Genomic DNA, 20,271 nt, shown 5'->3' with positions numbered 1-20,271 from the left:
TTTTTACGGGACCGAGTCCATTTTTGTGATTTTGAGAGAACTGCGTTAATGGTTTTTCTTGATTTCTGAATTTACTTTTATCGGTTTCACCGAAAAATGCTACACCAAAATTTGAATTGAGAGGTTAAAGGGGACGTCAGCCCAAATTTTTGTCACACATTTTTTGTTACATTTAGAAAATTTAGAACAAGACGATCAAAACGAGCTATATATTATTGAAAGTTTTTTTCTAGACAAAACTCGGTTCTTGATACTTCCATTCGCCATTAAAAGTGCAGAAAAAATACTTGCGATTCCACACGTACGAGTTTAGACCTTGGTATGGGAAAATGTTGTTATTACATTGTCCTTGGTTTACGATAAGAAGCTCCAAGGAATCTACGATGAAGCGTTCTTCAACCACGGAAGTGAAAAAATTGAGCTTCCCTATTATGTCTGGTGGAGGATCCGAAAGTAGAGAATCACAGTAAAGCATTTTGCCTTCTGGGATGGCAATTGATATGCGCACCCAGTGGCTTCCTGATAAACCAGAAAGAATTGAACAGAATGTTTCTTTCGAATTAACATGCTTTCCAACGTTAGCAATTACGTTTATAAATGAGAAGTTTTTGTCAAACAGAGAGTTTATGTTCTTGCAAAAGATTATCGCTTTTCATGTCCTTCAGAGCACTCAATGTTATGAACAAGACGCTTGGTTTCAATTTGTTTAGCATATCAATGTAAACATTAATGATTGGCAAAGTCAACCAAGCATTTCCGACGATTGTTGCCAAGTCTGAGGTTGGAGTTGTGGATATTCGTCTGTGACCGTCGAGTCGATCTTTCTGTTACGGATGACCTTGGGAAAATTTGAAAGCGTGCCCTGATCAACCTTTGTCAAATGGATAAGAGAGACAAAATTCTTTGAGCGGCCAAACCACGCGTCTTCTTTTGCCAATTAGGTTTTCATAGATTTGATTTCCTGAATTCTTAAACAAGAATGTATTTGATGACGGTTGAAAAAATATTCATTTTCAACTATGGCGATTTCAGAATCATCATTTTCTTCATCAAAGTGTTCTTTCACTTTGTGACAAAGGGACAAAGGAAGGAGTTGTTTTTCCTCGTAACCATTTTCAAGAATAATCATGTCGTCTTTCCGCTTGTATATAACGGAATCAGGATCAGCTTGCATTGGAAGAGGTACCGAATAGATTTCTACGTCAGAGCGTTTCAGTTTGCTGAGTAGGTAAACAACTTGAGCAGCATTCTGACAAAGAAAAAGAAGACAAAACTTTTATTAGAACCTAGACTAATAGAACGTTTGGCTGGAACATCAAACATGCCTCCCGTACGCTTTTCTATATAAACACCTTACTTTGGCAAGTGCAGATTTGGCTCAGGCGAGTTACGTCCTGTCCAGAATCGAAGTGAAGCAGGTCCACTCATTTTTAAATTGTCAAATATGTTGTTTTTTAAGTGCATTACGATGTAGATTAACGTGATCGGTGTGTTGAAATTGTTAATTAAGCCTAGTAGGAATTATACCCAAAAAACCTCTTTTGTGACGTCATAAAAATTACGTAAGATTATATAATAAAACTAAAAATCCGAATATCTCGAGAGCCAAAAGTTGTATAAACGTAAAATTTTGACCATAGATGTATATTGATGCAACAAATTTTTTTGAAGTGATGACGTCAGCATTTTTGAGCAAATTTCAATTTTTCGCTATAAATTGATGACGTCATCAAATTTTGAAAATAATTTTTCTGTTACAAGTTTTATAATATTAAGAAAAATTTCATGTTTAAACGACATGTCTCGAAATTTTTACATACCGGATTTTTCACTTTTCACCTCATGTTTGATTTCAAAATTACATGTACATATACATCAGGACTCTAGTCAAAATTTAGGTTCTTGATTAAAAACGTGTGATAAAACAGCAAAAGGATAATTCTCATAATTCTTCAAATCAAAACTATGTATAAAATATATAGAATTATATTTACAAATACATCCATGGTTCTTTTTGCTTTTTCTCTGTGATCTAAACACACTCACTCCACACTTACTACTTTCAATTTGTCAAAAAACAAATGTAAGCTGAAAAATTCATTTTAAAACTTTGTTTCTTTTTCTCGATTAAACAAAAACAAAACATAACTGTAACGCCCTTTGCTTAGGAGAAAACACGTCGCCCACAATGCGTATGATCGTAGAAAAAAACATCGATCTTAGTATGACAGCTAATTTTGTTGTAATCTCTTCATATTTTTCCATGCGTTAACTTATTCAGGTCTTGGGCCGCTGATCAACAGTAAGTTGTCAAAAGTCACTAAGTTTTGCAGGGCTTGGGCCAGTAATTGAGGGCTTGGGCCACTCTTTTTTGCCGTAATGTCTTTTTCGAAGAGCTACGTCCGCTAAAAGAGGGCTTGGGCCCTCGTGGCAGCATGACTTTTCCTCGTGGTGGCGTGACTATTCCCTGTGGCGTCGTACTTTGGCATTGCAGCACTGCGATGTCGCACCCTGGCATCATGATTTTCCTCCTGGTATCGTAAAACTAGGGAATCTTAATGTGTATATGAAATATTTCAAACTGCAGAAATGAATTTTGTGAGTTTACTAAAATGTAATAAGTTTTAAACAATTTTCGACTTTTGCCATTTCTATGACTTTTAAGGCCAGAAAATTGTTCTTTACGAATTTTTCAACCTTAAACTTTTCTGATAAAAAAATAGAAGCAGTTACATTTTGAAAAGTGACCTTTTATTGGTCGGAAATCCAATTTTTCGAAAAATGATTTTTAGTGTAATTTTCATTTTTTTAGATTTAAATTTTCGGATTATCCTTCATGAATACTTTGGTAAAAATTCTTATTTGAAAAAATTAATTGTCCAAATAATGCTCTTGCGAAGTAAACGTAAACAATGGTAACCTCTGTTGAATTATCCAACCAGTGAATAGACATGAAGTGCCAAGCAAGAATTGACAACAATCTTCTAAAACAATACTTCTACCTTACGACTTCGTTACTAAAACATAAAATGTACATTTTCGCAGGAATTTTATTTCGCGAATCAGAATTTTTATTTAAAGAAAAATTGCAAAAACAACTTTTTTCTTCGATGTATCGAAAATTTAAGCTTTGAAGACCTCAGATTTTTTTTCAGATTTTATTGTTTCAATACCGCATAAAGGCATTCAGGGTGATTCAGGGTGTACGTAAATTTGACCCCTAAAATTAGACTTACGGGTCCGGTCTACACTGTTTTAGATAAATTGAAAAATAATAATATTCGATAGTAATATCGAATTTCCGCTGTAAATATTACTGTAGGTTTGATTAGTATTCCACTGCATTAATAATTATGAAATTATGAATTCCAAGTGCTTTGGAATACATTTCAAGCTTAAATAAAGAGAGCGTTAGTTAATTTTGGATCCATATGAAATTCAAGATATTTTTTATTTTGCATTTTGCCTAATATTACAATTTTTATTTTCAATATATCGATTGACCGACCAAACCATATTTATTCGACAATCTGCACGTAGAACAGCAAATTTAATTTCATTTGCCTTAGTAGGCATAATGGCTTGAGCTAACTGCCAATAAAGTATAAGCCCGAAGGGCTAGAAGCGAATCTCTAATCTTTCTCAGGCAAGAAAAAGTGAAGCCTTAAAATATGCCCCATATTTTTGAGGACGGACTGAATCTAGCAATACCATTTTTTCGGAGCGATGTTTTTTTTTTAAATTTAGCCGTAAATTTTAGTTTTAATCTGTCATTTTACCCCTTACTCATATTCCATTTGTCGCACTTTTACAACACTAAGAAATTCATAAAGCCGAACATGAGAATACCTTAGCTAATTAGAGTAATGAAACTCGGGTTGCTATTTAAATTATCAGTCGCTTGTATCATCAAGCATACAACAAAGAAAACAATAACTTAAAAAAAAATCGAACAAAAATAATTTAGATTATAGATGTTTAGATATCGATGTTTAGATATCGAGTCCAATTTGGCAGCCGGTCCGGCCGCATTTTTATAAAAAAACTGAAGCTAAAGCTGTAACGAACAAAATGCAAAGTTAAAAGGTATTAAAAGATCAACAAGCTCAATTTCAAAGACACTTCAGAAGATTTACAGTTAAAGAATGTTAGTAAAGTATCTAAAATCTACAGTTTTTCTGCAATGCCTTACCAACAATGCATGCAATCCTCCAGAATTTCAACTTTAATAGGTTTTCTCAAGCCAGTAGTAAAGTAGTAAACTTCAAAAGACGTTTGAGTATTGTGTCGTCGGCTGACACAATGAATTCATCAAACCAACCAATAACTTCTTCATTGTCACATTTAAGATTAAGTAGAGTTTTTTAAATAAAGGGAGCGGCGAGATGGATTTACAAGGCACAAAGACTTTGTCGATTATCTCTCTGTGACTTTTCATCACATCATAAAATCCACAGAATTTAAAACCGCTAATAACAGCATTCAGTATTAACCGGATTGCATATGTATATGTCACTGACAGAAATGTATGCGCTCGCATCACTGTATTCTGGTTTTCCACACAGGTTGAAGATTTCTTCGTTGTTTTCTGCGCCTTTAACTCGTTGATAAATTCAAGCAGGTGATCCGTAACTGCGTTTTTTAGAATGTGCTTTACGCCAAACAAGCACTTCAACAGATCGACGTCTTCCGGGTCAATCAGGTAAGTGAAAATGCACTTTTGAAATCGAAAGCAGGAGAATACACCTCCTTGGCAGTTTAGACTTAAATTTGTATATCAAGATTACGGGATTTCGAGTACGGGCCAATTTTACTTTCGTTTTCAGTGGTTTCACTTTCGATTTCAAGCCAACATCTTAGCAACCGGGTGCTTGCCCATAGTTACAGGGAATTGTGCTAAAAAACAAACATAGTAAGTTTAAGCCAATAAAATTGAAACTTTTCCATGTTTCACTCTTTTGCACCACCATTTCTTCAAAATGAAAATATTAAAGATTTAAAGTTCTTGTTTTATTGTTTTATTCAATGATTTTTGCGTTCTGCATCCGTTGGCAAGATCTGCGTACGCAGGACCTAAATTTGTATATGTTCGAAAAAGTCTTTCCAAAACTGCCGAATTTGCTCTGCATTGAAGAATGGCATCTGTTTAGCCAGTGAAAAAAACATTTACCTCGTACGATTTATTGAAAATTCATTTTAGTAAAACTTTGGCTCTGTTTTTTTCGTAAAATTCTTTCTAAAATTATATCGAGTTTGACTATCCAATCAAGTGCGAGATGTTTGTTTTTGTTCCGTTGCTGCTTTCACTTTTGCACACTTGCGAAACAAATATGTCGATTTTTGGAATTTTTGGAAGGCAGGATACTGCTGATTTTTTAAGCTGGAAGGCATCTTTTGCTTGTAAAATGACGTTACTGCTGTTCACACTATTGGAAATTTCACTCGAGTGTCATCATTGAGGTTATTTACCACTTCTTCTGGGAGAGGTAAGAGCTGTCCTATCCTCTACTTGCTGATGTGACTTTCAACTGAAATTTTTTGATAAATGGTCTGCAAATGTGTGATTAATGGTTGTTTACATTGTGGTATCCAAGCTTAATGGCACAACTATCTTTATGGCTTGACTAAACCAAATATCTGCAACAGTCTTAAGTTAGATTTAAAACAATATTCGGATTTCGAAATATTTGAACTTTTTAGTCTTTATTTATGACTTTTTGGGAATTATTTCATGGTTAAACTTAACATTCAACGAGTATTGTTGCCAAAAAGTGATTTTTTTTCTCACGTCAGCCAATATCTACTGTACACGTTGTCAGCCAATATCTACTGTACGAGTACGAGTAACACCTTTACTACCAAAAAGTTCATACGCCATTGAATATTGGAATAACATTCGTTGCGGAGGTACGCTGCTGTGAAGAGCGGACTAAGTATTTGCAGGAGTTTTTTAAATATTCAACATGACATTAGAAAGACTTTGTTGTGGTTTGTGAGATCAACCAAACGCTTGTACGTATTTTCAATGCAACACAAGAAGGGGGTCAAATTGTGAATGTTTTGTGACATATGATGTTTAATGACATTAACTTTTACATACTAAGGCAGCAATTACCAATACACTTCCTCTTTATTTTGAATCTTTTTCAGTTAAAAGTAGAAAGTTTCAAACTCACTGGTCATTCACTGGTGCTGGTGGTCATTATTCATTCCAAACACTATAAATGATTCCCAAATAAAATAAGCACTTTAAAAGCATTTTCCTCGGAACTCTTGAGTGTGTTACCGTGAATGGTTCTAAATTTGACAGCCCTGCCAAAATCCGACCCCCCCCCAAATAACTGCTATGAAAAAAAATTCCCTCTCCAAGTTAAACAATAAACTATTGCAAGGACTCTTGAAACAAAACATCTAGAACAAGATGACTATAATGTCAAGATGTCAATTAATGTGATCAAAAAAGTGAGTTGTAAAAATAATTACCTTAATATTCTGAATCTGTTCCTCGTGTGTTAAGCGCAATTTATGTAATAAAAAATCATGTTATGTATAAGAAGCAATAATTGGAATTTGGTTCAATTGGTTCAGTGTATTAAAATCTATCAGTTTAGTTGACACTTTGGTATCTTCATTGGGTCACAGCGAACGGTTTGTTTTTATTTTAGTTTGTATCTTTGAAAGACCCCATCGGATTTAGGCAGGGATATCGGATTTAGGACCACTGACTAAGTAAAATTGAGATGTTTGTGATCGCCGCCTTAGAATATACCTTAAGTGGATAGATTTTGGTGTGGATTTAATTTGTCAATTGGCTAAAATACGATTTTTGACGGGGATTTAGCTTATTTGACGATGGATCAATTTCATAAAATTTTGTGGGGATTTAATTTGGCTAAATGCAAATTTGGGACACTTAAATGGGTAAAAATTACTATAAAATATAATGAAAAGTTGCTATTTTTTACATAAAAATCTGTTTGTTAAATTTGCCGGGGATTTATTTTGGCGAATGGTCAGTTTTTGAAATTTTGTCTCGTTGTGGTTACTTTCTCTGCTTTTTGGCCATTGTCAGATGTGCTTGTTTCGTCTGGGTCGCATACTCTTTGATAGACACGATGACTTGATGAGCTGATCTTGTTTGAGTAGAGATAACGTGGCAAAAGGCCCTTTTTTGCTGTAGTCGTTTCCTGGGGTACAGCTCTCTGACGTACAGTTCTCGTGTAACTATTAGTCCAAGTTTGCAAACGATTTTCGTCTTTTTAATCGATAGAAACTGAGGGTATCTTTTTTTGGAAGAATGGGAGCAAGCATGTTGAAATTGAAACTGCCTTCAGGAGGTAGATACCAACTACCTTTTCGACTTGTAAAGTAAAATGCATGATTCTGAATTTCCAATTAAAAATGCCTCTAACACTGTTTTTTTATTGCTAGGGTCTATCGGCCAAGTTCAAACCTCTCTCCAGTAGCACATTTTCCAGCATCAAGGTCAGAGATTTAAGGCATATGTTGTACTAGAGTAGGAAACACATATAAATCTAAAGTATATGAAACATATTAGAGACTGAGCTTGTTTGAGTTTTTTTTGCTAAGATTCTTAGAAAATGTATGGGATTTAGACTTTGGCCGTAATCAGAATATATTGTAATATTTTTTCAGTTTTTTGGAGGAGCCGTGTGCAAATTCCAGTCAAGTTGAGTTCTGTCTCGAGTGTCTCCTCTCTTGTTTTGATGCCTCCTTAAAAGAACGGTTGAAAATCGTGAAACAGCTTGACTTTCCAGTGGCCATTTTCAGGTATCTCTTCCATGGGAGGGGGTTGGACAAAAAAAGGGGGTCAAAGCCTCTTTATAAGCATGACTTTGACCCTCTATGGTTTCCCAATAATTGGCACAAAAGCATCATGAATAGGAGAGGAAGCAGGAGAAAAATTGTCTTTCCAATCACCATTCCGTGTTTCTTATCTGAATCTCCAAAACTATTCAAGGCCACAAATAGCGGAGAGATTCGAGAAGAAAACACAAAGAATATCAGTTCTTATTTTCAAGGACACTTTTAATTCTTAGAATTTTGATTGTTATACTAGGTTTCAATAATTTTTTCAGAAACATAGTTTATCTATGATCATGCAAGTTCCTGCTAATCATCACATTTGGACCATGCACTGGGTATTTCAAAAAGGATACATGAAAGTATTTTAAAGTTTCACTCAAACTAAACCATAAAATGAAACTTTAATGATTTTTAAATTCTCTTTATGTTTCATTCTTCGTTTGTTGTCGTGTATTAGCACTTGGTCTATTCGTAACCACCCTCAGAAAGAGGCTGCATTCTTTTCTCTGTTGACAAAAGATTAACACATGCATCGTGTCTGTTTATCTTCTGGTGGAACAACTTTCTGAAGACGTTCTTTTCAACTCCTGCTGAAAAAATAAAGAAGTAAGACTTGGTAATAATTGTGTATCATTTCAGAGTAAAAATGTAGTATAAAAATTTGATTGCAGTATCTTTGACTTATCAGTGATTTCCTGTTATCAAATGAAGGTTTTGATTTCTATACCTGTATTTTCTCATTATCTCTGGGACGTGTTTCACCTTGATGTGGATATAGGGGGTTACAGGAAAATTCCATGAATACCCGGTCCCATTCATCTTTTTGAGATGAACTACCTATCGTTTGGCCTAGAAGTGAAAAGATCATTTTTTCAGGTTGTTCTTCACTTAAACACTATCGATCGTTGTATTTCATTTACAGTGATGTTCACTTGAGTTGTGGGAAACTTTTTCACCTACCTTTAATTCAAACTCGTCGATCTCTTGAGGTTTCAGGTTCGGGTTTGTTCATTGTATCGTAAAGATCTTCAAAGTCCTAAAAAAGTAAGACATCTTTGTAATGCAGCTTTCTTTGTATTGTTCTGGGAGTTTTAGAGATTTTTTTGGAAGTTTGGGATGTTTTAAAACTTTTGGGATTTCCTTTGAATTTTTCATTTCCTGGCATTTTTTCAAGTGATACACGATGTTCTTTAAGTAAGAATATAGAGGATAAACATTTTCCAGGCTACACACTTTCACAATTTTCTTGTTGGTTGGACTTCATTATGTGGTAAAAATTCCTCAAAATAATTTTGAAAGTGATTAAACATGCGCTTTTTGTCATTGCCCACAAGCGATGTCCATTCCACTTTGTTTTGCTTATCCTTCCAAAATGCTAATGTGATTCCAATCTCTTTCATTGCAGCTAATAATTTGGTCATCATTTCTTCGTTGCCATTTTTCTATAAATTGGAAAGAAAAAAAAAATTGAGATATCATGTCCTGTTAAATGGACTTCGTCCTAAGAGGTCAGTGAGTTATGGACAATATTAATAGCTATGTTTATTGTATAATATCTTCTCTATGTAATCGATAAATTAATAACAATTCATAACCTCATAAGTGACTATAATTGGTAGTCGATGTATAGTATAGCTGAGTAAAGTGTAGTAAAGCTCTGTAAAGTATCAATCAATTCAGTCGTAGTAAAACTTAGTGAAGTATCAGTAAATTCATAAGTATTTACTTTTTATTTTATAATGTGATATCTCATAAGTCAGCTCAAAGTCAACTCCTTTCCTTTACACACATGTCCTTTCTCTATTACTGTAAATCATAACTCGTCCTGACGAGCAGAATAACCTCTAAAAAATCTATGAATATATAGCAAATGATATTCTCTAGGGTTATTATGTATAAAATTGCGTGACAATAGAAAAGCTACAATTATAATTTCACGGGAATTACGTCATTCCCCAAGTAGATCAATGAAACAGACCAATTAAGAATTTACAGGGAACAAAGGTTCACCATTACTCTCAAGGTAACGAAGTCACGTTATATACTTCGTTCTGGAAATATGAGAATCATTCTACCCAGTGTAAGCAAAACACAACCATATGGACATATGGAATTCCTGGAATTCCTTAGTTTTTCGTGATAGTTTTCTTTGGAATTGCCTACCTCCTGAAATCAAATCTGCCGTTTCTCCCAAGCTTTTCAAAATTAAACTCCAAAGCTGGTCTGGTGAAAATTGTACCTGCAAAATCTGTACATAATAAATCCCTGTTCGTCCTTTCGTCCTTTAACCCCCATGAATTTTATTTTATATTTTATGATATGATTTTTGATATTGTTGTTTTTTTTTATTAGTTTTGTATTTATATGAAGCTATCTCGCTACCAACAGAAAATTAGAAATAAGAAGTTAATAATAATAATAATAATAATAATAATACGTCTGTAGTCCATTTGTTCCTCGTCGTAGGTTTTGGGGGGTACGGTATGTGCCGCCCTTAAGGGTACCTTTTATGGACTTCCAAAGTCCCGCTAAGGGTCGGAAAAATCAGAAAAATCTAATTTCAGTCCCACTAAGGGTCGGACTTTTCACCCCCTGAAAGATCGAAAATTGGTCAAATTTGTCCCGCTAAGGGTCGTAAAATTCCCAAAATTTTCCCTTGTGCTCTCCTTTTTAGTCCCGGTAAGGGTCCAAATTTCGAAAGTCGGGCGGCACCCCCCCCCCCGGGGGCAGGTACTCTCTCTGCCAGCGTCCCCAGAATTGGTTCGTGATTGCTTCGACCTGTCTTTAACGTTTCCTGGATGTCATCTCCTTTTTGTATATGACGCAAGGTTGTAGGTTGTTGCTCGCTCGGCCAATCAGAAAATGGCTGGGTGTAAGATCGTTAACATCGTCACTAAGATGTGTAAGAGGACGACTGTTAACAAGAGCTTCGACTTCGGTGAATACAGTAATCAGAGTAAAATCGCTTACCGATTGGTCTGAAAGTATCACTTCACACTCCGAACTAATCTTTCCTACGCTCCACCCATGCAGGGTGCGTTTGAAGGATTGAACTTCCAGGCGATTGACCTCCTCCCCATTGACTGATCAATCTTCATTTGATCCATTCGTTCAAGCTCTCGTTTGAGCTCGTTGGTGGCGCCTTGAAAGTTTGTCCCGCAATCGGAACCAATGGCATCTGGGTTGCCTCTATGATTTATGAATCTTTCAAGTACATTGATACAATCGTCCGTGCTCAATGACGGTGCAACTTCAATGTGAACTGCCCTTGTCGTCAGGCAGGTGAATTTACATCCCCATCCTTTGATGCGACTTCTCAGTATCTTGACTTCAATTGGACCAAAAAAGTCGACCCCCGTTTGGAAGAATGGTGGCGTTGACGTCTTAATCCTATTAATTGGTAGGTCAGCCATCTTAAATTCCATTGTAGACGATCCTATCGGCTACACAAGATCACTCAAAAAGGGAATAGTTGAGGAGAGGCGTGATAAATTCGGGTGGAGTATGCAGTGGCGGAAATGTTTACAGTGTAGACGATACCAATTTGGCACAAAAGAAAAAAACTGATAAAGGCCGTAGATTTGCCTTTGCATTTTATCGACGATTCGGTTCGACCATTTTCAAAACATTCGAAAACGAAAAAAACACATATTTTTCGACGCTGGCTGCAGGAATCTCTTTGCATGAAATTCTCTATTTTAGGTAGTTTATTTGCAACAAGTATTTGAATTATAAAAGCCATGCTTCACATAAACATATTTTTACTTCATATTTCATTTTTACTAACAGCTATGTTGTTTCTTTTATTTCAAACCTTGTACTTTTTCTAAAATTTATCTCGAAAGGCTTGATGTACTTTTAGCATCGTTTACACACTTTAATTCTGATAGAAAAAGCTCTTTCACTGTTTTTTTAATGCTCGGCTATTTTTTTTCTTTTTTTGAGGTAAAAAATTTACATTTTACAGTGATAAACAAAAAACAAAAAATTTATGAAGGTGTAGAATATAGCCACATGAAAACACCTAGCTATTTTTTATATGGAAGATGATAGATTTGAAGGCAGACTTGCTTGCAGCTAGAGAAGAGTTAACAAAAAAATAGTAAGACAAGATTTTTTTAATGTGCTTGCAAAATTGTCCACCATATTCATAAAATTGATTCATTCTTAAAACATGTATCTCTAAGAGTAAATAACTTTATACTTTGGCATGTTATAATTTCATGATATGTACCCATGAGAAATTTTGTATAAGAGAGAACTTAAGAAGAAGACTTCTCTCGCTCAATCATCAAATTTGGCAAATTTAAAAATCAAGATTAATTTATGTTGATTTATATTCTGGCTTTATATAAAAATTGTAGACCAGAGGAATTTGCTGCAAGTAACTCTAAATAGGCTAACCCTAACATGAATGACTTTCCAAAAGCTCAACATAGCCTCTCTTTTATTTCTTTATAAATAAAGGTACTATAGAATTTTTTTTCTACAGTTAGCACTGTTATAAACATTTTTTTTAACAGTAAGTTATAATTGTTTTCTGTTTTTTCTTTTAATCATAAAAAAATAATGTTGTAAGGACAAAATTTGATTTTAGATTTGTAATTTGTTTTGCTATTACTGGCTGGCATTTCAAAACCACGTTTTACATTAATTTCTACAACACTTAAATATTGCCACAAACCTAGCCTGGATATTCAAGCTCAAAATTTACCTCAACATACAAGATCACACATACAAGATACAAGCCTTACAAGATCTAAAACCATTTAAAACATCCAAAGATTACATCAGAGTCCATGAACAACTTTGCATGCATAATCATGACCAACCATGTTTTCTTGGAAAATGAACTTGTCTCTGTTTTCTTCTTTTTTATGTTTTCTTATAGCAAAAAGCTCTATCTTCACTAGCAAGTGGAGGACTATCCTATTTTTGCTTTAGAATTGCTCCGCTCTGTGTAGATTGGTTGTTACGGCTTTAGCGAAGTGAGCGCAAGCAAGCAGACTGCATTCTCATATGAGAAAGCAAAACACTCTAGGGAGACCAGGCTGTAAACCAGAACATAAAATATCAAAAGCTAGGCTGTGAAATAGTTTACTACCACAAACCCTAACGCATTCACCAGATTGACTTCAGATCTGGAGTGTGTAGACTCACTGTATGGATTTGGAAAGAGAAAATGCCCAAAAAATACCCCAATCAAAATCTCGCTTTTTTAGCAATGGGCAACAACAGCTTCTTTTTCAAGCAGGCAATATTTTGTTAAAGAAAGCAAAGATATTTTCAAAATTCTTGGCATTCATATTCATTTCATTGTCATACAGTTCATCAAATTTTGTGTAAGAGTATTTATTCAATCTGTAATTATTTACAAAAAATCCGAAAACTTTATGAAATATAGCAATGAACCGATAGCGCGGTTGGGAGAGCAATCGCCCGGCAAGCGAGAGGTCGTGGGTTCAATCCCCACTCGATTCGTTACCTTTGAGAAAACTGGGAAGTACATTAGTGGATCCGTTGATTATGAAATATTGATTTTCCCAACAACGGGCAGGTCTAAAACGCCTAATACCTACTACTGAATACTTACTACTTAATTCTTAATACTGATAACCTAATCCGTTTGGATACTTTACAGACCAGAACTTCCAGGCCCTGGCTCTCCTTCGCCTGTTCGAAATCTCGTTTCTAAGAAAATTGGTTTCGTGGAATGTGTTATCTAAAAGAATATTTTAATATTAAAGTAAATATTTTCTTCGCGGGCCTCCTCTAAGTACAAAGCAAAAGGTTATCTTTATCTGGTTTTTCTTCCCTTTATTGCTCTCTCTATTATGACTTTGATTTAATTATAAGAACACATGTGCAAATATCTGAAGCAGTTATTCTTATACACCCCCTGTCTCCTTTATAAAGATCCAAATTGCTAAAACGTTATTTAAACGTTATTTGAGATTAAATATATAGGTCATTTAATTGTATCCTTTTGAATTTATCTGCATCATATCAAGTAAAGTGTCATACTACTTCTTGAGATTGATTTGTAGGGCTTTATCATCTCGAAATATCTTTCTCCTACGAAAAAGTGTGTCTCGACAAAATGTGTGTAGTCTGTAAACTTTATAGAAAAAGCACGGGAAAATGAAGTGAAGAGAAAAAAAGGGAGAAAATATTTTCATGTCTTCAAAACGCTATGAGACAAAAACTTGAAATTTTTTTAACACCAAAATTTCAGATTTGGTCATGCTGATTATTTTAAAGGTATTTTCGAGCAATTTTGAGGTATATATAGTAAATATTAAGTATTAGATAGTAAGTATTTGGCGTTTTAAACCTGCACTTTCCCAAACTCAAGATTTAATCGGCAGGTACAAAACACCTACCTACTACTTTCTGTAAAATGGCTCAAAACGGCTCAAAATTTACCTTTAGAATATTCAGCATGTTAAAATTATCAAAATCTGAAACTTTGGTGGTAAAAAGGTTAAAACTTTTTCTTTCATCGTACTTTGAAACCTTGAAATATTTTCTCTCTTTTATTTTGTTTTATACAACTATTTCCGCGCTTTTTCTATAAAGTTTACAGACTACATTTTTTAAGACATACTTCTTCATAGAACTAGAAGAGAAAAATATTACCTTCGCACAGTAACTTGTTTATTCATGCCAGTTTTATTTATAAGAATCGATAAATCTAAAAATTTGAAATACTGTACTTTAAGCTTTAAGTACGTAGATCCCTTTGACATACCTTGACATTTTATTGACAAAATGACCCTTTTGAACAAAACTATTGACAGGGTCATTAAATATGACCTTTGTAAACTTCATTATAGCAAAAATTTTTATTGTGCTGAATAAGATGCTTTCAGTATCGCCAGATAGAATTTTCAGCAGGAAAATACTATAGAGAGCTGTTTTAGAGTTGTCAATTTTACCATTGTCATTGAATTGACAGAATGATACTTTTGACAAAATTATTGACACAGTTATTGAATTTAAAGCTTCCCAGACCAATTCCAAGAAGTATTTTGGCACCATTCGATATGATGCAGATCATACGATACGAATAGAGATTGACCCCGTATTTATATTCCAGAGCCTTGAAATAGCTGTTTTAGACATTACGTGTGTTCTTATAATAAGTCATAAGTCATGAGTCATAAGAGGGAGTGGGTTTACCCGTATTTATATTCCACAACCCTATATAGCTGAAAATAGCTGACATTTATGAGTGTAAAAGGAAAAAGAAAAAGAATAAGATCATAGCTTATTCTTGAGGTCCCTATTAGGTGAAGAGAATATTTACTTACTACGTAATATATGCTAAATATTGTTTTAAAATACATAATTTTTTTCAAGTAAATATTAAAGCAGAGACTTGTGTGAGAGATTTTTAACAGGCGAATGTGAGTTTTGGTCTGTAAAGTATACAAACGGAGTAGGTAGTAAGTATTAAGTAGTAGGTAGTAAGCGTTTTGTACTTGCCGAAGATTTAATCCTTAAAAATTGTCTTAGAATTTTCTAAAAAGGTTCAATGTACGGGTATTGGCATAAAGAGTTCTTCCTTTACTGCTTTGTTAAGTGTATATATGTACCATTTTTCATTGATTTCCCACTGGACAGTTTGCTTTTTCACAAAACGGACAAAACAATTTTCCAACCACGCTCGGCAGATAACATTTCATGCTCAATGAAATGACATGAAATATCTTTATAAAAAATTGAGTAGTACACAGGAAAAATTCACTGAAACGTTTTTGGTTTATTCACAGTGAAAAGGCGCAAATCTTGGAAGGTTTTATTCCCAGAAACAGATAGAAAAACATGAAAAATGGTAAGGTTATTTTTAGGCAAAAATCAGAAACAGTAGTTTTATATTTGATAGACTCTAAAATGTTAATAACATTCTCAAAAAATAGAGTACACCTCAAAGCTTGCTCATGTTAGTCCAAAAACACATGCTGGTAATTTTGAGGAATGAAAAGAATGGGGAACATACCTGATTAAAATGGAATCTTGAGGAGGATGTCAGTCAGTTGGGGGTCAGTTGTTGTTCATATACAAAAGATATTTCAAACAAAAACAAATCTTGAGGAATCCTATCCCTGATAAAAAGCTAAAGACTTATGCTGTACAGAACCTTCACCATGCATAATAAAAGACTTAGTATAAGTTCTCCACCATGAACACATGACAATATAAATCTCAAAGAAAAAAATCTGAGGGAAATTTCATCAGCCATCTTGTTTGGCTCTTTTGGTTTGCGCTCAGTTCGAACAAAAATCGCAAGCTCTTCTCTACGGAAAATTTCAAAAACCCACCGACCTGTTTCAGAGGTCGTTCAGGCAAAGATTTTTATGTTGAGGTGCGCCAATTTAGTATCGCCCGTTTTGTACCAAAACTCTACCGCCTTTTTTACCAGTAAGCAGCCCTGACGCCCTAACTCTTTCCCGCGTTTACTGATCTCTAACGGACGATTGCATCGTCTACTTTCATTGGTGATGATTTGTGTCGTTGACAAGTAACGCATTGACAAGTCACGGTTGGCAGACGATATCATCCACCAGGATTCAGATCCGCGGTAGATGCCGTGAAAGTGAAAGCAAAAATGGCAGATATAACATGGCGGATGCAATGCTGGACTTATAAGTTTTCTGATTCGAACTTTAAAACTAACAACTTACAGTTTTATAGTGGTAAAAGAAAGTGTCTATAAAAATATCTAAATGCAATGTTTATATCTTATTTATATCTATCACGGCAGAAAAACATAACTTAATATTTTAATACTGTCAAGGGTTTCGGTAGCATGGGAAGATCTATCCCACGACACCGAAACCCTGAAAGCAGACGGGTAATCTATATCAATCAGTATAGACCTAACTCTTCATATAAAAATTACGGGAAACGCATATTTGGACTTTGTACCCTATGCTGCATGCATGACAAAAATCAGTTTTTTTAAGTTTGCAAAAAAATGCCACATAGAAGATCTTTCAAATTCAGTATGTGAATGGAGCAGTAAAAAATACAACTTTTCTATTTTTCCTTTTTCTAGTTCTAGGAATGAAAATAAAGGGATAATGATAATTGAATACTATGACACTGATACACTGATGGTCCGCTGCACTATCGTAAAGCTAGAATCGCTTCGCGTCTTTTTGCTTGAGAATATAATTGACAGATTAAAGTTTTTCAACTGCGCGGGAGCTGGCAGGCGTTCTGCGAGCGTTATCGGCTCAATCCCCCGACTGTGCGCTAAAATGGTAGACATAGCTGTGGTAGATCATTTGAATCGAAATTGTTGGAATGTTTACAAGGCTCTTGACAGAATATCGTTTATTTGATTGTGAATGATGACAGTGCCGTTATTAATTTTATTAGATCTGACAAATTGATGTTTGTAAGTGCACTTTATAGTTTTGATTCCCATTGAAAAGCCATATTCCAGTTGTGGAAAGGAATTTAAGTCAGTGCTGCTTGAGGAAGAGCTGAAAAAGTGTTCTTGGAGCAGATTGGGCTGCTTGAGAATGAATAGAGAGGAATTGCTTGGAGCTTGCTAGGAGCTGAGTTTAGAAGGTGTAATTGGAACAATGTTTTGAAAAAGAAGATTGTGATGGGCTTTGAACCAAACATAATGACTAAAAATGATAGCTACAGTATCACAAAATGAAAAATATCAATAGCTTCAACAATTGTTTTTCATGCATTCAGGACATTCCAATTCTATAGTGTCCCCTTCAAATTCAGGAATTTTAAGGCACATCCTGTGAAACCATTTACCACATTCATCACATTCAACTATTTCTCTATAAAATATGAAATTATTTATTAATTTTATTTATTTATTAAAATGATTACAGTCCAGGCACACGAGGGCCTCTAAACCGATCTTGTACAAAAAATATTTTTAAGGTACAGTTTGTCACGAGGACTTCCACGCACCCTCCAATTAAAATCTTCATTCAACTTGGCTTTATTCATCTCGTCTGCTCTTCTTTTCCATTCTTTGATTTGCTTTCTCTCCATTTTCGTTAAATCGTCGGTGATGCTCAATTTTACGTATTTCTGGTGCTGTCTTAGTTCAGTCAACTTCTTCATGAAGCGGTATTTTATATGGCTGTCTTTGAATGCGACTTTGATTGGGGGTACACCATTTGATTGTTTTCCAACTCGAGAGACGAAGGTTGGTTGAGCTTTTACGTTGACGTCGTTCAAAAGTTCGTTCACGAAATTGATATTCTTTTTCACGCACCCCGTGGATGATTATGTTTGCGTCTATTGATAGCTTTTTTTGGTCTTCAATTTGTTCTTCGACTTTCTCCCTTCTAAGTAACTACTTCATGTTGTTTAGTTTCAACGAACAATTTACTTTTGCAGCGTCGGCAAAACTTTTTGGTTCTTTTGCCACTTGAACTTTTGAAATCTTGAGAACAACAAGTTATGCATTGGTTTCTTCTGTAACCTTTATTAAAAAACATATTCAGCTGGTATGCTGGTAGTCCAGTGCAGGCATAATGTAGCATTCATTGAGATTTATGACATTGAATCTCCATTTTTTCATTATCTTTGATGCAATCCTGCTCCATACAGCGGTTGTTGTCAATCTCATCTTCATCAAGGGTCAGGTTTTTGTCAGGTGATGCCAGTTTTTTTTCCAAATTTGGCTGTTTTTTCCATTTTTTGAAATTTTATGGTGTAAAAAATTTAGTAAAGTTAAAACACAGTAGGCTTACCTATTATGTTATCTTTTTTAGGCTTATGTCATTTTTGTTTGACTTTTACTCCAGGTGTTTTTTTCTTTCCATTTCTCCATGGTTACACGACAGAATAATTTATCTGAAGTAAACAAAAAAGACCACTGGAGTAAAAGTCAATTAAAATGGTAATAGTAATTTTTACCATTCAGTTTCTCCTAAAGGTGTATCAAAAAAAGTTATTCCACATGATATTGTCATCAGAAAAAAGGTCACTTCTAATGGGGAAAAAACTAATCTTTTACTCACTTTCCTTTTGTTCTTTTTATCAGAAAGTGACCAAATCGTTCTACATACACAAAAGGTGTATAATTTGAATTTACTGCTGCTCATGTTCTCTTTTTTCATTTGTTGGAAAAGGTTGAAGAACAAACATTAAAGGGCGTGTTTCCTCATTTTCTCTTAGTCAAACCATACCTCAGTTGGATTACTCTTTGTTTGTGCCAAGTAATGGATAAAAGAAATAGCAAATAGGCCACAATCAACCCCCTGTCTGCTGTTGAACAGGTACAGATCTGATCGTCAACTTGGATGCGGGGTTTTTTAAAAGGCAACAGATCTGGCGTTTGGTAAGCAATGCATACTCCGATTAAAGGAGCTGTCAAGGAGATTGACCTCATCTTTTTCGCACCCAATTGTGCTGATAGCCAGTCAATGGGCATCTCCAGTATACAAAACCTAGAGAAATAAGAGAAGAAATTGTATTGCTTTAGAAAAGATAAAAACATAATTTGAGATTATTTTGGCCCGAGTCCATGACAATATTTTCTACCACCTGAGTAAAATATTTTGATAAATTTCCTGTTAGAATGGGGGGGGGAGCAAAATTGATATTAAGAAAAGTGTACCATTAAAGGACATTTCAACACTGTCATACAGAAATGTAAAAGGAAAATAAATTATTAGTGAAGACTATGTGTTGATTTTGTAATAATAAAATACATACTTATAGGAAAGGTTATTTTACATGAAGAAATGCAAAGGTTTGACCAAGGACTGTGTCTTGGAGACCATAGGTATTAGGATACGTTTTATGCAGAATGGATTGTAATACCATTATTACTTTATCGTTAAGCATTCGACCATTGGATATCAGCTCCATGTCTTGAATTCTCAGGCTCCATGTCCGTCTTAAATTCTCAGGCTCCATCGTGGGAAAAGCACTTGGTAATTTTTGTCAGTATCGTCATCTACTTCCTCGTCAGATTCCACAAAAATGATTTCTTTTGCTTTATGTTGGTCTCCATTTCGCCAACTTGAATGCAGGGGTTTATACTGGTTCTTTATAAAAACGTGTACTTATTCTGTAAAATCTGAAAACTTACTTTGTTAAATTTCTTTGGTCTTTGCTATTATGTTCACTTATAGCAAGGGATTCCCACACAGAGTTTTACTCAGTGACATGATCTGAATAATACTCTTCATACATGTTGGCTGCTTCCTTAGACAATCTGTATATTCGACCATTTCGGTGATACTCAAATATCAATAAACAGTTAAGGAATAAATTATTAATAAATTAAAGCAAAAGAGGCACACTCAAAGTTTGAACAAATTATGGTTCAAATTAACTAATCAATTCATGAATTTTTAAAGTTATAAATTTTCCTGAGGTGAAACCCTTTTTCAATTAAATAAACTGTCACCTTTCATCCCTCAATATTTTCATGATACTAAAATGCAC

Source organism: Clytia hemisphaerica, unplaced genomic scaffold (genome assembly GCF_902728285.1).
Source record: "Clytia hemisphaerica strain Z4C2 unplaced genomic scaffold, Clytia hemisphaerica genome assembly, whole genome shotgun sequence".
NCBI classification, from domain to species: domain Eukaryota; kingdom Metazoa; phylum Cnidaria; class Hydrozoa; order Leptothecata; family Clytiidae; genus Clytia; species Clytia hemisphaerica.
The sequence above is the reverse complement of the archived record's forward strand: the minus strand, read 5'-3'. Positions refer to the sequence as shown.